Here is an 18879-nt window from a genome sequence, read left to right on the forward strand (position 1 = left end):
TAGCCTTGTTAACTTCTAGACTGCATTCTGCACCAGGATAAACCTGCAGTTGGGGGATCTTTTTTTTCTCACAACGTGTTTGAATTTGTTATGCCATTAAAAACAAAGCTCCACATTGTCAACTCAGCATTAGGCAGCGATTAAAGAGAACTGCTTTTCTGAATGCAGCTGTAGACACTTTTGCCAACATGAAGAAAATGGTGCTTGATTTAATGACTTTACACACAAATCTAGTAACTCCCTGATGAGAAGCTGCGATATATTATCGGTGTGTTGATTCAAACAGCATTTACCGACAAATATCTGCACGAGTCTGCGTCACATTTTGTGTGCTGTAACCCAGCCCAGATGTCTTGTCATAAGGTCGCACATTGTCTAAATGTCCAGAGAGAAAATGGCAATAAAAATGAATGATGAGCAGAGGGAAGCAAAGTTTACTTTATCTACATCTCTTCAGCTTCTTTTTAAGAGCAAAATACACAGTTTCTTACTTTCTCTTTGACGCATATGTTTACCCTTTCCATTCTGTTATATAAGATTTAATTCTAATTAGGTAGTTACATAGCAACAACACCTGCTATCGCTTGCTTTTCTTGTTGCTGCTGTTGCTCAAAATAAGGCTTGTATCCAAATAGCTAAAAACAAAGCACCTGATCATAGCAATCTTCCAAGATCATTCAGTAAAGTATTTGTTTAAAATGCTGGAGAGCAGGCCGGGGTATGATCTGTGTCCTGAGAAAGGCCTGGGGTTTCATATTTGTACCTGGTACTTGGGCTCACAGAGCAGCTGCCAACTGCTCTGCATTGGCCTCATTGTAAATATTAAGAGTTAATTCCCTTGGTAAAAGGCAGCTGTAATCCATCTGCACTGCTGTTAATCACTGGGAAATCGCCCGGCCAAGACTCTCCACTTGCCTTATTCAAATTGCAGGGCACAAACCACAAATATTCACGGGTTGTGAGTGCATATGGACACACACACAAAGTTTAGATTCACTGTTTAATGTCTTTGGCAGGCAACAGTAGGCATCCTTCCAATTCTATGGGGTTTGTTTTAAACATATACATGCACACACACACACACACACACGCACACACACACACACACACACACACACACACACACACACACACACACACACACACACACACACAAACACACACAAACACACACAGAGAAGCACAGAAGTCTGATATGGTGTATTTATGATGTGTGATTTAATTAGCTGGCTCTTAAAGCGAGCTGGTAATACATGGGATTGGACCACAGAAGGAAGAGGGAGACAGAGAGAGATACTCAGGGGGTGTGGAAGTCCATTGTGTCAGCATTTTATCACAGCTGAGTAGCTGGCGGTTCAAAGGTCAGTCCCATTCTGCTCTCAGCCACAGTCACCTTGCCACACTGACAGAGCTATCTAAAGCAACATTGACTGAATCGGCCATCAGCCAACACCGCACAAGCTCCTAGATGGCTAATGGAGCCGCGAGACCAGCTGGGAATACAAACAGATGGATTTATTGAACATTCAGCATACAGCACTACCAGCAACACAAATTTGACACATACCTATACTGTGCTCTTTACTCAATTGTCTTAACAATTTTTTAAAATATTTTTGGCGGTGCTCTGTCGGGGCAAATAACATGTTTAATCTATTCTATCCTTAGAAGGAATGTAGAAGAAACAACAATTTTAAACAAGAAATGTGTTTGTCAATTGCACTACTTTTGCAACTTAACCAGATTCGGACAAACACAAGGTGCCTTTTTAAGGCTGTGTGCACTTTGAACTTTCTCCCAACGCATTGCCATCCACTAATAGGGATGCATAGTTTCAAAGGTCCACGTTGTGGGTGTGTTTATATTCTGTGAACTGCAAAGCCGCACACTGCTCTCAACATGTGAGCCTGCTTTTGGAAGAGGAGACTTGTTTTTCACCACAAGCTAGACAGCTAGTCAAAAGTCTGTATCTTACACTAATTCTCTCACCCCTCTGGTGAACAACTAAAATGCCAGGATTAACTTTGAAAAAGCAAAACAAAATTAAATAGAAAAAAATGAATGAAGACACACTGAGCGCTTGTGCACTTAGTTATAAATTTTAGCCCCATTGAAATAAAGCAGTATCAATGAGAGTACCAATTAGTATGGATGCCTATAAGCAGTGTTTGTATTCATACCAGTATTGATAAAATGCTAACCATATCAATCCATGGGTGTGTATGGAATCAGGTAGCAGCACAGCCCAAATGTAGAGACATACAACTTTACAAGGAAGAATTATGTAATGATGTAAGAATGATCTACACAATATAATTTGTGTATTTATGCAGTCACTAATTTCACTTTCAACCAAAAAAATGAGTTAAGTATTCTAGCCCAAAATTCAACATTCCTTCAAGCTGCATGAAAACACGTGTAAAAGCCTCCCATGGATTTGGCTGAAACTGTGGAAAAAGGAGAAACAATGACATTCACCAAAGACCAGTGTATCCCCTCAAAATGCAAAAATCTGCAAAAATAAATTAATTGAAATAAACCTGCAAAAAAAAAGTAAATAAATCTGTGGATGAAGCTAGTCCAAAGAAATAACTGTGCTTCCGTCCTGTAAATGTGCTGAATCTGTACAAATATTATATTGACATTTTTTCACATCACCCAGAAACATTTTTGAACAGCAATTGCAATGAACCATTCAGGTCAGTGGGACTATAATAATACATCGTATACATAATATAATAATGTCTTTCGAAGTACACTTACAGAAAAAAAAAGCCTTGCATACAGTGCAAAACTATATAACAGTATATAACACTGCAGACTACAGTCTACATCCCTGCATGTGAAATATCTATCCACCCCGTCACTGCCCTGAACCTTCCACTCTGCAAGCATAACATAAAAATCAGCATATGACACGCGGCACATTTCACTCTATACTGCATAGAAAACTATCACTGTACCTATTCCATAATGGCCTCCGTGCCTGACACTTGAATAGCTGTTTTCCTCGGTTGAGGTGTCCGTGCTGTCTTTTACAGTACAGGACGTACTCTGTAAAGTCCCTCCAGTTCCACAATCCTGCATGAGGAGAAAAAACCCAGGAGTTGTCATGGCAGCTGAACTGAGGCAGGAATGCACATTACCATACTAGAGGGAGAGAGAAATGTAGTCAAATGATATCATTTCGCTGCAACCAGAGCTGCTTTGGGTTTTTATTGGCATGACATTGAATCACATTAGCCAGCAAATTGAGACTTTTAAATTAAATGAGAAAGGCAGAGAGAAATATGACATTGTGGGAAACACTAGAATTTACAGAAAGTTGAATTAATTTGTTAATATTATTGCTGCTGTTTATAATACTACCCTGTGTGATAGTATATTGCTGGTAGCATACGTTTCTATACAAATGTGCAGCAATTTAAGCATATTTGAATAGAACTAAAAGGAACTGAATTGCGCTGAATGGAAAAGAGAAGGACAGAGAGGCAGAGAGATGGTGCGAGTACAGTGAGAAGTCTGTTACACTGAGGGCTTGTGCAGGGGAGGGCCCGAGCTGTGAATGCAGTGGAATGACAGGCAGGGATTAGAGGGGAGGTGGTGCCATTGAAAAGCAAGCTGATCCAGGGAGCCGAGCTGACACTTGAACACAGCCAGCTGACAAGACTAGCCAGCCCTGCTGCAGCACCACCCCCCCCGGACACACACACACACAACCACCTCCTCCCTCCCGCTGGGTTCTACGGGGGTATGTATCGGTTCATTTGTTGTCACTGTTGAGACACTAAAACGTGATTAACGGTCCGTGTACGATTTATCAGTTAAAGGTTAGGACTCAGAATCCAAATTAGAAAAATGTAAATTTTGGTGCATTACTCTGAGATCTCACTAGAGACATTTTTCATTTTAACAGCATGGACTAATGACGTAAGAAAGATAACAGCACAGGCTGAGACTGCCACTAATTGGTCAGTGGAATCCAAAATGTTCCTCTGTCTTTTCACCCAGAGATCTGTAAAACACCAGTTTTGCAATTTTCATGTATCTTCAAACAGACAGAATCAACAGTCTCAGCTTTGAAATTACTCATAACTATTGGATTGTATAAACCATCTATGTACAGTATGTTTATACAATACACAGTGCAAATGAAGTTACATTTAAAAACATAATGGAGAGGATGAGGATGAGGATGAGTTTTAAGTTAATGCAAGGTAGAGGGAGTAAATGAATTACCGTTTCTGCATCTGACAAAGATAGATAACAAAGTCAACATCATAATGTGGTTAATGTGTTTCCTGCTGAAACAGGAAGTTGGGGAGCTGCCTGCACAAAAGTCCGCTGTGATGGGGTTTTCTTGTTTTGCTTTGTTTTTATTTTTTATTTCATTTTGTTTTTGTTCACCAACACAGGGAAGTTACAACAAAATATATTTTTTTCATCAGGATAAATGTGTGACAGAACGGCCCGATAAGACAAAGGGGGAAAAAAAAGTTGCTGACAGTAACATTTGTGAACACGACTGTCACAAATACGACTCACCATATGCACTGCAAACTGCAGAGACACGACATGTGTATACAGAAGAGGTCTCTCAAAACTATAGCATCATTACAACGAGAACTGGAATAACATTGTTTGAGGGGACAGCCCACTCACCAGGGCGGTTGTTATTTTTATAAATAAGTCAGTTTAAAAGTGTTATGTTTGACTCTGCCACTCTGCAGGCTGTGTGTGCCAAATATTTTATGCTGCAAATATGTATTAACAACAACCAAGGTATATCCAGAGACATATACCAACTCTAGAAAGGGGACACCTATTTTGAGGTTCATATCAGCTAAATTCTGATTGACTATTCTCTTCTTCTCTCCTACCAAATCCATCTCTAGGCGGCATGAGATGTTGGTAAATGGCAGGTGAGCAAGCTGTTTCAGATCTGCAAGGTCAGGATCTGTGCTGACGCCCGTCACACTCAGAGGGAGAACAGCTGGAACGTGTACCAGTCACTGCATTACTTTTGAGTGCTCGCACAGGGGTAATTGCTTAACTATCTGAACTCTGGGGCCTCGGCTCATAACGCCAGCAGCATTTTAATCAGATATGTTGATCTTGAATGCGCGACTTCCCACAAGGCTCGTAGAAGCCTCTGCTTTCCGGGAGTCCCTTTGATTAATAATCCTGACAAGTCAGCACATAATTATGAATTAAACCGGCGCCGCTGCGTGTGTCACATTATCTCCAGAGGCAGAGCGGACATGAGACAAAGCCAGTGGCTTTTTTGTGCAGGAGGCTTATTAGGAAGCACAAATACCTCTCACCTCCTGCTGCGCTGCACTGGGGATTGGTTTGACACTGTGATCCGAGAGCTTTCTCGATCACTGACACATACACAGCGGCGTATACGCATGTTGCAGTGGATGCCTTTGTGACGGTTGAGGTTTCATGGGGATCAAAGTGGTCCTTGATTTAAAACACAACCACAGATGTGACGAAACTTTGCCATATCCACTCTATTTGCTTTTCTGTCTCAGTATACATACATTATCTAGTGTGTATTGTGCCTGAAGGCTCTATGCATAAGCATACCTTTTTTTCCCCTTGCAATTACAGATGAATGCTCGTTTGCATCTACTGTATCTTAAGTGCACACACACCCACACAACACACTAACCGCAGCTGCACGGCGCATAAAACGAGTACAACATACAGGAAGAACAGAGTACCTTCAATGATCCATCAATTCCCATTGGTTTGGTGAGGGGGGATTTATTGACTGGCAGAGTAAATTCAAGGCTTACTCACTGTCAACACAACCCAAGAGGCAGTGTGCTGGAAAATCTAGTGCTGTGGTGCCAGGTTGCTCCACATAATTCCCCTGTAGGGCTGCTTTCTGTGATGAGCCATGCTCAGTGTGGTTGTGTGGCTGCTGAAAGGCCTGTCATTACAGCTGCACCCTGTGGCAAGGCAGCCAGATCCCATCCAAATAAGATCCCCTCTGACAACTAGCCGCCCCACCGAAACCCACTTATCCAGCTGCAGGATTTGGTTAATATCTCTGGCTGGATTTGGTTAATATCTGTAATACATAAATAGGTATTAAACTAGCCATCAAACTATATACTGTATATCAGCCTATGCCAACACTGCACGGGAGGCTGCTCTTGACATCAGACAACAGCACAGTGTGTCTTTGAAATTCTAGATATGATTCAATATAACAAGTAATTGATCATTTTTTCACCGTTTCTGAATAGAAGTCCCTAATTTAGACCTTACTTTACTTTGTCTTTCCAACAGTGAATGAACAGCTGCCGTTATTATTGTTAGTAGTATTAGTTATAGCATTCATTCAGTGTCACAATCCTTTTATTTTATTGTCTGTAACGAACTCTAATATGATGTCACCTGGATCAGAGGCTTGTAATCATGCTAGAAATATGAAATGACCAATGTGCAAAGCCAGAAGTATTTTGCACGTGTGGATCACGTTTGTTCACCCTTCCAACATATTGTATGTTTTTCCCATCTATAATATAATACAGATGAATGTCAAATACATTTCTGTATGATTTTAGGCGAAAGCCCAAGGTGTCATCTTCACATCTTGTTTTTTGTCAGTCGAACGTAACATAAACATTAGTATGCATACATTTTCATAATGTGAACGTGCACATTTTTTGCTTCTCCTTTGTTTCTTGTTGTACAATAGGGTCTTTGCCTCTTTGCAACTGATGGTCAACAGGTTTTTTATAACCTTGATTGGTGTATAATGGAAATATGCTTGTTTAATGACTGAAGCTCTGTCCCATCTGTTAGCAAATTGTTGACTCAAACATGGCGTGTTTGCATGAATCATTACATAACCCTGTTGCTCATGCGGCATGTCATGGGCCTTTGCTCACTAGTCATCTTATTTTGTTGCATTTATGTTCATCTCTGATCTTATTCTCCAAATTTTCAGCATAAAGTACCTGAGGCCGGAATTTGGAGCTGAAAATGCTGATGGATGACGGCACTGCTGATATATATACAGTATGTGTGTGTGGAACTTACACCTACACCGTAGGAAGAGGCTCTAAGGGCAGCTGAGTCAGACTAGTGAGGAGATTTGACTCACGTAAATAAACTTGGTAGCCTTCCTTGTTTCTCTTTCCTCCTCTGTCTCTTTCTCTCAAACACCCCCTCTCTCTTTGAAATTAATCAGTAATGGTCCCTCCATACCCCTGTTGATGGATCTATTATTAATGAGGGCCCTTTGCACTAAACTAAATTTAGTGCATAAACTCCACTTGGACAGCTAGAGAGAGGGAGATCAATAGGATGGCAGGGGTCGCAGCAAGAGTCTGATTTAGCTCTTTGGAAATGCAGGATGTGGAAAGGCTGACCCTGAGTGCAAATGTGCCTCCTGACTAAACGAGTGAGAGAGCGGGCAATAAAGAGAGCAAGAGGTTCTGACAATACAAGGCAAATTTCAGTGGGTCATTACTCTCCAATTGTCACCTTGTAGCTAATCTATATATGAGATAGGGGATCATTGATGGGGTGATGTTTGGCGTAATTAGGTTTATACAAGCTCCGCGGTATTGCCTTTTCAGCATGCCGCATGTGCCGCATGAATCACGTCTGATTTTTCAGTCCCCGTGACATTAATACCACTTGTCTCCTGTCATCACACCTATGATTACTCTCTTTCAGTGTCGCCACACAGTTCAATATTTAATCATGGACCCATTTGTATCGAAACAATCAGTTACTCATGCATAATTTTTTCCCCAGAAGATTCTTGCTTAGGAAACATGCATTTATTTTCTTTACACCCTCTTGGATCCAGTCAATATACTACTCTTAAAATAGGTGTCTATTAAAGCCAACGCATGGGATTGAAAGGATAAAAAAGTGATCTGCTTTATTCAAGGTGTGTGGGACCACATTTTGTGACTTGTCTCAGTTGAAATCAGTACAGTAGCAGTGCCTTGCCTGAGGTGAGTGTGTTTGTATTGGACAGCTCCCAGGTATTAAAGTCAGAGTATGAGGCAGGGAATCGCTGATAAAGATGTATGCACAAAATATATGGCTGCTCAGCATGCCTGCAATCCCTGGGTAAATAAAGTCTCCAAGTGTTTGAAAAACACTTTTTAAAGCAAATGCTTACACATAATCCTATATAAACACAGATTACACATAGGTCTTTTGAATATGCAAATATATCATCCTTAAAGGCCCGCAGACCCCAAAACACTTTACTGCACTATAAAGATGTATGGTACTATAAGAACAACAACATAAAAGGAGTAAGAACAGCAATAATTCAGACTCAGAGTGAAAGCAGTTGTTTCAAAGATGAAACAACTAAATACAAATGCTCCAACAGAGTCATCGTATGAGAGATTTTAAAAAATAAGCGAATAACGCGATAAAAGCAAATGCTAAGGTAATAACATTAAGACTGGTGGGGACATTACAGAGTATTATTATGCAAACAACAAGGTCTCTATTAGTTAGTCAGGAGGACAACTATATACAAATGTGTTTTGAGGCAGGATTTAAAAAATATGGCCAGCAGAGTGAATACTTAATAGAGGACTGTTCTAAAGCCAAAGTACAAGTACAGCAAAAGCTCAGTCACCCCTTGATTTTAACCTGGACTCTGGCCCGGCTCTAGTTTGGTCTCCTGGGACAGTAGGGAGTTAAAAGCTCACTGATTTAATCCAGCACCTGGCCATGTAAAGCCACTTATGTGTTGAGTAAGAGGTTAAAATGAATTCTACGATAAATTGGCAACCAGTGCAGAGAAGCTAAGATCAGGTTGCTATAGGAAAAGTGTTTGTCCTTAGCCGCCAGCCTTCAGATTTCTGCACCGTTTGAAGCTGAGCTACAGCTCTAGTGTACAGTAAGGAGTTACATTAGACCAGGCACAAGCGTAGTACAGTACGTTTTTTCTGGTGTTGTTGAAGGACAGCTTTGCTCTTTCATAGTAAGACGTGACTGTAGAGTTTTTTATGTGTTGTTCAAAGCCACTGTCAAAAATTTAAGTTCTCAGAAACTAATCAATAGCTAAATGTATGTATTTACATTTATTGTGGTCTTTTTGTTTAGGAGGAACACACTGCTCAACTGAAAAGACTGAACAGATTCAACATGATGCATTTGATGACAAGATTAAGACAAAAATTGTACGCTGAATTCCACATTGATATCAGTGAATGCCAATGCTATGCCAACCCTTAATCCGATGAAGATATGAGCATCCAACTAAAACAAACACGGAGGTTGGACAAAGGTCCATAATTGTTTTCCCTTTTCTGTGTTACTCTACTCCAGTTGGCTCTGTAGATCTTAAATTTTAAGAGGGCGTCAAAAATTCAGATTTAGTCAAAGGATGCACTGGAAAGAAAATTAAAATGGTCTTGGCTGGCAAGACATTAAAGCCCTTAATCTGATCACAAAAATCAAAAGTCATGTAGCATATCCTCAGCTTTGAGCCGTGAAACAAATGCGTGTCACGACAAGCTTGACCCCATGGGAAAAAGAGTAGGAGGGAGAGCGTGGGTTCAATGACATGTCTCCTCTTCCACATATTCAGACAGACTCGCATTAAATGACTGAAAGCCAATCTTCCTGCCCACGGGGCTGGCAGTAATTACACTGGCAAATGCATTGTTCACCTTTAACCAGGACCAAAGCATGGAACACGGCAAGCTTTACCAAAAGTCAATCTTGAGAAAGGGAGGCCTGGAACAAATTGTAGACAGAGACAGGGGCCAGTGAGGGATGGAAGTGAATGGGGGGGCAGTGCAGTGGAGGGAGGAGTAAGGAGTAAAGGAAAATATTCATTTACCTGGCAGTGTATAAAACAGACACAACACAAGGACTGATAGTGACTGAAATATCAAAGCCAGTAGTCTGCTGGGTAGGCTGGGAAGTGGCTTCTGCTGCTGTTTGATCCATCACACAGCCGCTCGTTGTGTTTTTTTATTTTTTTACTAAAAGCTTTGGAGAAGCCTCTGGGTGCCAGGGAAAACTGAAGCAAGGTAGAGAATACATCCAGTCTCTCTCTGTCAGTTTGTCTCTCCTTTTCTCTTCCTCTCTGCCTCTCATCTTGTACAAATTGTGAGAACTCCTTTAGGCACAGCAGGAAGAGAAAGTATGCATGGCTGGGACAGCATGCGTGAAAGTGTTTGCTCTGTCTATGAATGTCTGTCTGCCTGTTTTCGCTTACAGTGGGATAAAAGTTTGATCTTCGCCTTGCCTGCCGTATCACAGACACAGTGGAGCTTCTGTAGGAGGGTGGGGAGGGCGGGGGGTAGAAGAAAGTGGAGAAAACGATTTCTTCGTGTTCTCCCGCGGCACATCTCTTGTGCTGAGGTGAACCACATCTCCGGAAAGAGGAGATCAGTGAGCAGAGCCTGCAGCCGAGCAGCCCAGCACTGTCAGCCTGGTTGCCTCCTGGAAGCCCAACAAATGGAAGCATCACCAGAAACCAGAGCCGTGTCCTCAATCTGTTGGACTTTGAGGATTTCTTTGTTTGACGGACTCACCGCTGGAGAAGCCTGGTGTCTTTTCTGTACAGTATATGAGCTGCTAGAAATCAACCATCTTTCTATGAAACACACTAAACACACTAAAAGCTGACCCATTATTGATTTATGTGCTACAACTGACTTTAATCACAAAGTCATGATTTACGTAAAGAAAATGTCACTCTCAACTTCAAGCCTTGACGACACTGACACATGGATTTGGCAACAGGCTGCAGTTCCTTAAATTGAGTAGATTTTAATGCCGATGCTTTAAAAATAGTCAGATTTGACGAAACCCATGGACTCCCTGCAGCTCTGTGGGTAGTCTGCTAGATATTGAAACAAACATATCAAAAAGCTTAGAGTAGACTTCGGTCTGTAAGTAAACACTGAGCATGAGCCCACGCAAGTAAACACACACTATAACCATAATCACTAGAGTTGGTAGTCTTGCCAGGGTTTTGAATATATGAGCGCTCCCCTGGGAACCCTAGCTAAGGGAAGCTCATCAGGCTGCAGCAGAGAGTAACTCTCTTTCTCTGACTTTCTCTTCCTCCCTTCCTCATTCCTCCCACCAGAGACCACTCGGAGAATAACTACAGATCAGCTGGGAGAGCTGCGGAGACAGTGTCTCACTAAACAGCAACACAGAGAGGCACACTGGGGATGACGTATGACACTGTATGTGTGTTTGTGTGTTTTACAGACTGGGTATCACAGGCTTTATTGATTTTGGGAATTGCACGTTTGTAGCTGGGCAGGGAACACAAACATAACACCTGTTTTAATTTTGAGAACACTTTGACGCCTAGCTGGATTAAGGGAACACAGTTATATAAAAATCACTGGCAAAGGGTGAAAATCAGTAAGAAAATGTAGTTGTTTTAGGCGTGACTTCTGTAATGGACATACTGCTTCTCCCTGGAGGAAGCTCAGTTGTGCTTCTCTACATTATCACAGACATAGACTGCACAGGGAGGAACAGGTATGGTTTCTGGTGACAAACTAATCAAAAAGATTTAGACCCATGAAGACATTACAGCATTGCTTGCGTATGCTCTGCCTGGATCACAACAGTGATGTTATTGTGCAATTACGTTTTTTTTCCTCCACAATCCAGTACGTTTAGAGAAGTGTCACAGCAGCCTTTTCTGAAAGGCTGCAGAAGTTGTAGTTTCGATTCACTGTAGGATCTATCATTCGTTTACTCACTGTGTTCAACCGGAGGCGAGGTACATTGCCACTTCAGCAAGTTGCCCACCGCTCGGCCGATACATATTTAACAAGCTGTCTGCACAAATCTTGAGCTAAGGCTCTTCAAAATCCGTGTGGAAAACGGATGTAGTGTGGTGCGGAGGAAAAGTTAAACAAGCATGAAAAATGGATGAAAGGTTCTGACCAGATCCTACCCTGTATATGGTATCATTTCAGAATGACTTTCCTTTGCTCCAGGGTTATAAATTCAGTTCTATTTAAAAATCAGATTCAGTCATTTGAAAGAGGTGGCATTTACCCTTGAAAAATGACAGTAGAACAAAATCAGCTTAGCTTGTACATTCTGGATCCTCTGTATTTTATAGGGATTAAATGATGACCTTAAAGTAATGATTTTTAATGGATGCATGCATAGTATTGCAGAAGAAAATCCTTCAGTGTTATACCATCAAGCAAGAGGATAAACACTTTTTCACATTTTCCCAAATGCGTCTGTATCAATTTACAAAAGAAAGCTGCTTAGCATAAACACGCTGTTAGAAACTCCCTCCATCTGTAACGATGAAAATCTACTGTCACACATAATCAGAGATATTACATTTCAGGCTTACATAATTAATCAGCAAGTCGGTGAATAACTCATGATGCAAGTCATAAATTATATTTAACCAAGTCATTACAAGCTCTGAACTCAAGAAATGACTGCTTTTCTCACATGAAAGTAATAAGCTGGGTTGCCTCGGCATGTCTTGATTTATAAACCAAATTATCCATATATTCACTCCCAATGTCTCACAGTTTATGGAAGTCTTCTTGAGGTACTTTTTAACCATCTCTTTTGCTTCATCATAACCATCTTGTGTGAGTACACAGAGCGATAAAGGCTACGAAGGGTAGTGATGTGTGCAGCTGCAGCACCGTGTGTCTTGCAGTGTCTGTTTGCCGTGTACATGATGTCCGGTTGTTCCAGTTTGCGTGGGACCCGTGAATGTGTCTAACCTGTTTAGGAATGACATTAGGTATGAGTGCAAATCCAGCTTGTGCAAATAATAATTTGCAAGCTTGGAAAAATACATTCATGATTATGCAAACCTTTATTTACGATACACATATCACTTGTGTGTCAGATGGATGTGTAATCAAATGTGATCTGAAAATGTGAGTACAAATAAGAGTTGCATTATATATTGTATCTAAAACAAGCATGCAAAACAGTTCTTCACAATCACAACTGAGTACAAGGTGAACGTGCAAGGTGACAAAATAAAGAAAGTAGCATTAAACATACAGTATGTCAGTACTGTGCATGACTACAGAGTATCCACACACACTGTCACTGTTAGAGTGACTTGTCACAGGTACTTAAAATACTGTAAACGTCTGGTAAGGACAAAAATTGACCTCTAAGGAGACAGAACAAAAGGACAAATCAGAGGCCTTCCTGCAAGAAGGAGCAGCATCTAAAGCATCGTGTTCCCTCGTTTGCCTGGAGTAGATGCATGCATGAGAAGCTCCAAGTCTCTTTACATGCAAATCCAGTCCGTGTCTATGAGTGTGTTTTATCTCGGGGGCTGCTGTTTGCTAATCAAGAGCCTTGTGAAAGCCAGGGGAGCGTTATAAGAAGCCGAGTATAATACGCCTGCTCACAGTCTCTCTCTATTTGAACACACACTCATTTTACAGCCTTTTAACTTTCAATCTGCCCGTCGTTGATTTTTTTATTCTTCCCTCTCATTTGTTATTCCGCAAGCCTCTCAGTTGCCATTTGAATGTGTGCACCGTGTTAACACTTGTGATAATGCATTTCAGCAATGCTTTTTGGCATTTTTATGGCATTTTCTTTTGAGGTGGATTGTACTTTTTGTAAAGATGCGTAGCATTTTGTACACTCTGCACAGCATCAGTGATTGGAGTCAGATAATAATGGTGTACAATCTGTGACAAGATTTAGGTCTTAACTAGAAATTAATCCATCGCCTCACAAGGTCCTTGGCGGTGTCAAGAAGAAAATAAAGCAAAGAAAAAAAGAACGCGCTGTGTTTCCTTTCCCTCAATAAGTAACATGCAATTGACAAAATGTTTCTTAGTTGGGAATTAATACCTGGTACTTGACGTAACCTTCTAGTTATATATGATAGATGGATGGATGGATGGAAGGATGGATGGATGAATGGATGGATGGATAGAGTATAGGGCGCTCCTTGATATAAATCTACTGTTGAATATCATTCAGCATGGGTATCTGACATTGAGTTGATTTTCTTAATTTACTCTGAGAACGTGTTTGCAATAAAAAGCGGTTATAAAACTAATTGTGTATTTAGAAGGAAGGAACTAATGATGGGCTGCTGAGCAAGGAATTTAACCCCAACGACTGCTAAGTGTTCAAACCTGTATGAATGTGCAGCAGCGGTGGAGATAAAAAAATGTCAATAAACTTTCTCTGGGTCAGTACGAACAAATAAATAAATGATAAACTCTCGTGATTTATCATAACATGCAATATTAATCCCTGTGCACTCCAGATCATGAGGACGGATACAAGCTCATCTGTGCAGCTCCCTTATTACACAGAACAACACATGCAGCCTTCATTGCTGCCTGCCGTCAGCCTGTTTATGCTGCCTTCTCTGTTTACCCTCTCTGTTAACATTGTGCTCATTATACTGCATAGCTGCAGACACGCACGGAACACAAGCTGAGAGAAGCCTCTCTCTCTCTCTCTCTCTCTCTCTCTCTCTCTCTCTTTCTGCTACTCTCTATTTCGGTGTCACTCGCTCCCTTATTCTAACAACCGAGGTCGTGGGTGGGGAAGCCCTCCTCTGTGTCAGTTTGTTACATTTTGTCAGCCTGTTGAGTGCCAGTGAGAAAACATCACCTCCTCTAATGTGGCATTGTGGGACGCGGCCTTCGAGGTTGACAAAAGTTGCCACTTTTGAACAGTTAGAGAGTACATTACCACATGGCTGCATGTTGGAGGAACCCTGAGTGAGACCCAAGTGAGAGTGAAAGGAGGTAAAATGGCCTCTGTGTGTATGCGTGGGAGGTTTGGGGAGGTGGTTGTTTGGGGACTTGGCACAAGTGATCGCTCAAGCTTCTGCGGTTTGGTGGTTCGGGTGCTAATTGCAGCGTGACCAGTGGGAATGCTTTTCCGTCTCTCACAAAGCACCAGAGAAAAGAGACGTTGTCTACGTAAAAGAAACTCCCCATCAACACCCCTTCAATCTTTGCTTATTGTCAAGGTATGTACCAAGTTACATGCATGCAAACCATGGTCAGACATTAACAAAAGAGCTGTGAGATTTACATAGACTATCCTTAACTGCCTCCTTTCTGCGATACTTTGATACTAATCCCAGAGTGAGTAAATCAGCCTTTCTTGCTTCTCCTCCTCCACCGAGCCACAGGTCACACAGCAGTCACTGGTGTACTCTGTCATGGAAATCATGCATTTATATGTTCGTGTGTGTATATAGATATATATATCTATATCTATATACACACACACAACCACACACACACACACACACACACACACATATATATATTTATATATAAACAAGTTAATATTTTACATAATCCAGTCCATTTTGTTTAGAGCAATGCACTGACCTTTCAGCAAACACACTTTTTAATTAACTAAAGTTTGTCAACTTCCAGTTCCTCAATATGCTTTCTTGCTGAGAGTTAGGTGACAAGACTGATTCGACTCACAAGTCTGTCCATTAAAAATGAAGACTGGAAATAGGGTAAATAACCAGCCTTGCTTTGTCCAAAGGTGACCAAAAAATCTACCCAAAATGTTGAACTGTTCTTTTATTAAACAAAGGATGCTGCAACCAGTTTTCTCAAAGGGTGATCAGTAACTGTTTTATTCCAAGAATAATATGTCTTCACAACTTAAAGACTATATATGTAAGAATAATTCTGCTGGACTGTAGGTTCTAGTGTTACTATGCATGTAGTAAGGATAATTGTCACAGTAATAAAATCAAATGACGTCCTCACTTTATCCCTCCACCAACCTACGGAAATCAAAGCTCGGTTCTGGGGGAGTATCGACCGCCTTCAGGCTCTTTTATGAAAAGCTCTGCTGTCACAACATCTGTTGATGCGATTTGAAAAGGCAGAGAGCGTTGTTACTTTAGCATCAGAGAGGGCACCAGACATCATGGATCAATAAAAACCATTACGACATTTCGCTCAAAATGTTGAGCAATGCCTGAAATCAAAAACAAAAAATGTGGGAATTCTTGACTTGAGGATCCTCTTAGTGAAGAAAAGGATAGAGAAAAAAAGAATGAGAACAGAAACATATCCCCCTCATGGCTTACAATAATTCCAAGAAACATAGTTTTTTTATGATGACATTTAACGTGACATTTATCCACATCAATCTCTTAACTCAATTTATTCCACTAAAATAACAGGTCACATTGCTAATTTCGCCCTGAATGATGCCTGTAATAAAAAACCCTACTGCATGTTCAAGGGCTGCCAATAAATTCAGCTCTCTCACCCACACAGCTCTGGGGCCAATCTTTCTGTTTGATTAAACTTTGCTCCCCAATGGTATGAAATATCCAAAGGCACTTAGATTTACAACCTTCTCCGTTAAATTATTGACACCTCACTGCCTTTGCTATCAGTTTCTTGACTAATCCCCTGTTGTTACCGCACCTATTTAAGTTGGTGACTTACATTTGACTTTCAGTGATAAAATATTTTGGCGTAATTCATTACTACTTGATGGCAACGACTATGGACATGTTTACATTACACATGCAATATCTGAGTTTATAAATAATTGTCTGTGTTCAATATAAAACAAACAGCTGCTGTCTTTGAAGCAAAGATACAGAGCGCTGGCTCTGCGATAGATCTAAATAACAGGCTGTGCAGATAGAAGGCAGGGAGAGAAAACAAGATATAGGGAGAGGAAGAAAGGCTGAGAATAAGACAGTGGGAGAGAACAAGAGGGCAAGAGATGAAGGGAGTGTGTAAGCAGGCTCTCAGGCAGGAAGGATGTGTAAGCTCTGTCTGTGGAGTGAGCAGGTTAATTTTTCATGCGGCAGTTTGCAGGGCCCGGCCCAGGCAATCCTATAGCTGGCCACGGTTTCCCGAGAGAGAGCTTGTTGCTCGAGGCCCCCAGGCGGGTTTCTTGTTGAGTCTGCCTGTAAATTGCCACCAAACTAGTGAATTATTCCATGATGTGTCACAGAAGCAGTCGAAAGCCCTATAGGCATAAAGCCACGGACTTATGTTTTCCCTCACAGCAGTTCCTCAGTGACAGCTAGGGCAGCAAATTGAGATGTCTCAGTTAGAATCCAACAGCTCCTTATTCAAAACAGCTGGTTGCCATTGCTGCTAGAGTTTCTGATGGATTAAATAAATGAGCGTGCCGCTTCTGGTTTAACAAACTAGGGGAAATCATTTTGGGGGATATATTGGGATAATTTGTCTGGAAAATTGCAAATTTGAGACTGCTCTCACAAGATGAAGACTGGGAGTGTAGAGCCATTCTAGTGGCTCTGTGAGGCTTCGTAGATCTTATGCACAGAGGGTCTTTGAGCTAAATGCTAACTTTGGCATGCTAACCGACCTAGTTTAGCAAGTCAGCATGCTAACATAAGCTAACTAGCACTAAACGTAAGGTACAGTTGAGGCTGATGGGAATGTCATTAGTTTTGCTGATATTTGTTATTGGACAATAGGGTTTGCAATTCATCGTCAGGGGGACAAACATGTCTGTGCCAAATTTCATGGCAATCCATCCAATAGTTGTTGAGACATTTCACTAAAAACATCAGATGTCAGCATCATAGTGGTAATAGAGAAAAGGTCGGGGATCATCAAAGTCATTAGGATTCATCATCTGTTAACGATGAATGTCTGTACAAAATTTTGTGTCAATCAGTTGAGTAGATGTTGACATATTTCAAAGAATAAGTGAAAACTTTGACCTGCTGTTGTGGTGCAAGAGGAAAAGTGATTGGATAACCAAAGTTATTAGGAATCACCCTCTGTGTACCATGAATATCTGTACAAAATTTCACAGCAGTCCATCCAATGGTTGTGAAGACATTTCAGCAATAGCCAAAAATGACAACCTGCTGATGGTGCTACAGGAAATTCAAAAGTATCACCAAAGTCCATAGGATTCATCTTCTGGTGATCATGAATATCTGTACTTAATTTAATCCATCAATCCATCAAATAGCTGCTGAGCTATTTCCTGTTACCTGTTAACCGACAGACTTACAATGCCATCCCTAGGGTCGTGCCACTACCATAGCTAAGAACGACAGCATCAGTTGTTTTAGCAAGTGCCCAAAATAGACATGTATTGTAATCTAACAACGACCAAGTCTTTATTAATTTAACCATGGTGATAAAGGTCCTATAACCTTAATGAAGTAGTTATTTTAATATAAACTATTTGGTTTCCCTAACCAAGTTGATTTTTGATTTTAGCTGAACCAAACCACAACCACATAGTTGTCAAATCAGAAAATGGTTTCTTTTTTGCAACAGTGATTTGTAGTGGTTTTGGAAGGCACTGGAAATTGATGTTGTCCTGTTGATAGGGGCATCAGATCAGAAAATGCTTACAAATATTTCTCATTCTGGAGGGCAATTACAAAAAACATATTCTGTTGCTTAATTAAGCGATTAATTCATTTTCCAGCCACTTGCCCCTTTCAAACAAGTCATTGCAGAATAGGTCTAAAGTTTGCACCCAGTAAGCTGGTAGGAATTCAGAATCTCATCGCTGAACATTTATCCAAGTTATGACCAAGTTGAACCTGTAATCTTATTCTTCGTGTCAAGACCCTAACCCATGTAAAGGCCATCAAACAAACTAACAGCAGTAAAAGTCGATTTGTGGCGAACTTTTAATGTCCAGGCCAAGCAGTTTGAGTCAGGAGTGATCAAAGACAGGAGATTCTCATTACACTATGTTCTATGTAAGCACCAGCCCAGTATTGTAGAAATTACATTGGACTTGGAATTCCATACCTTGTGATTTACGCCCATTGTCTGGGTAACGGGTGGGCGTGTAGCATGTGTCAATTAAATGCAGGAGACTGGAGTTCATTTCCCTTCACAAACTCACAATTAATGTTTGCCAATTTAT

The sequence above is a fragment of the Xiphias gladius genome, chromosome 19 (assembly GCF_016859285.1).
Source record: "Xiphias gladius isolate SHS-SW01 ecotype Sanya breed wild chromosome 19, ASM1685928v1, whole genome shotgun sequence".
Taxonomy (NCBI): domain Eukaryota; kingdom Metazoa; phylum Chordata; class Actinopteri; order Istiophoriformes; family Xiphiidae; genus Xiphias; species Xiphias gladius.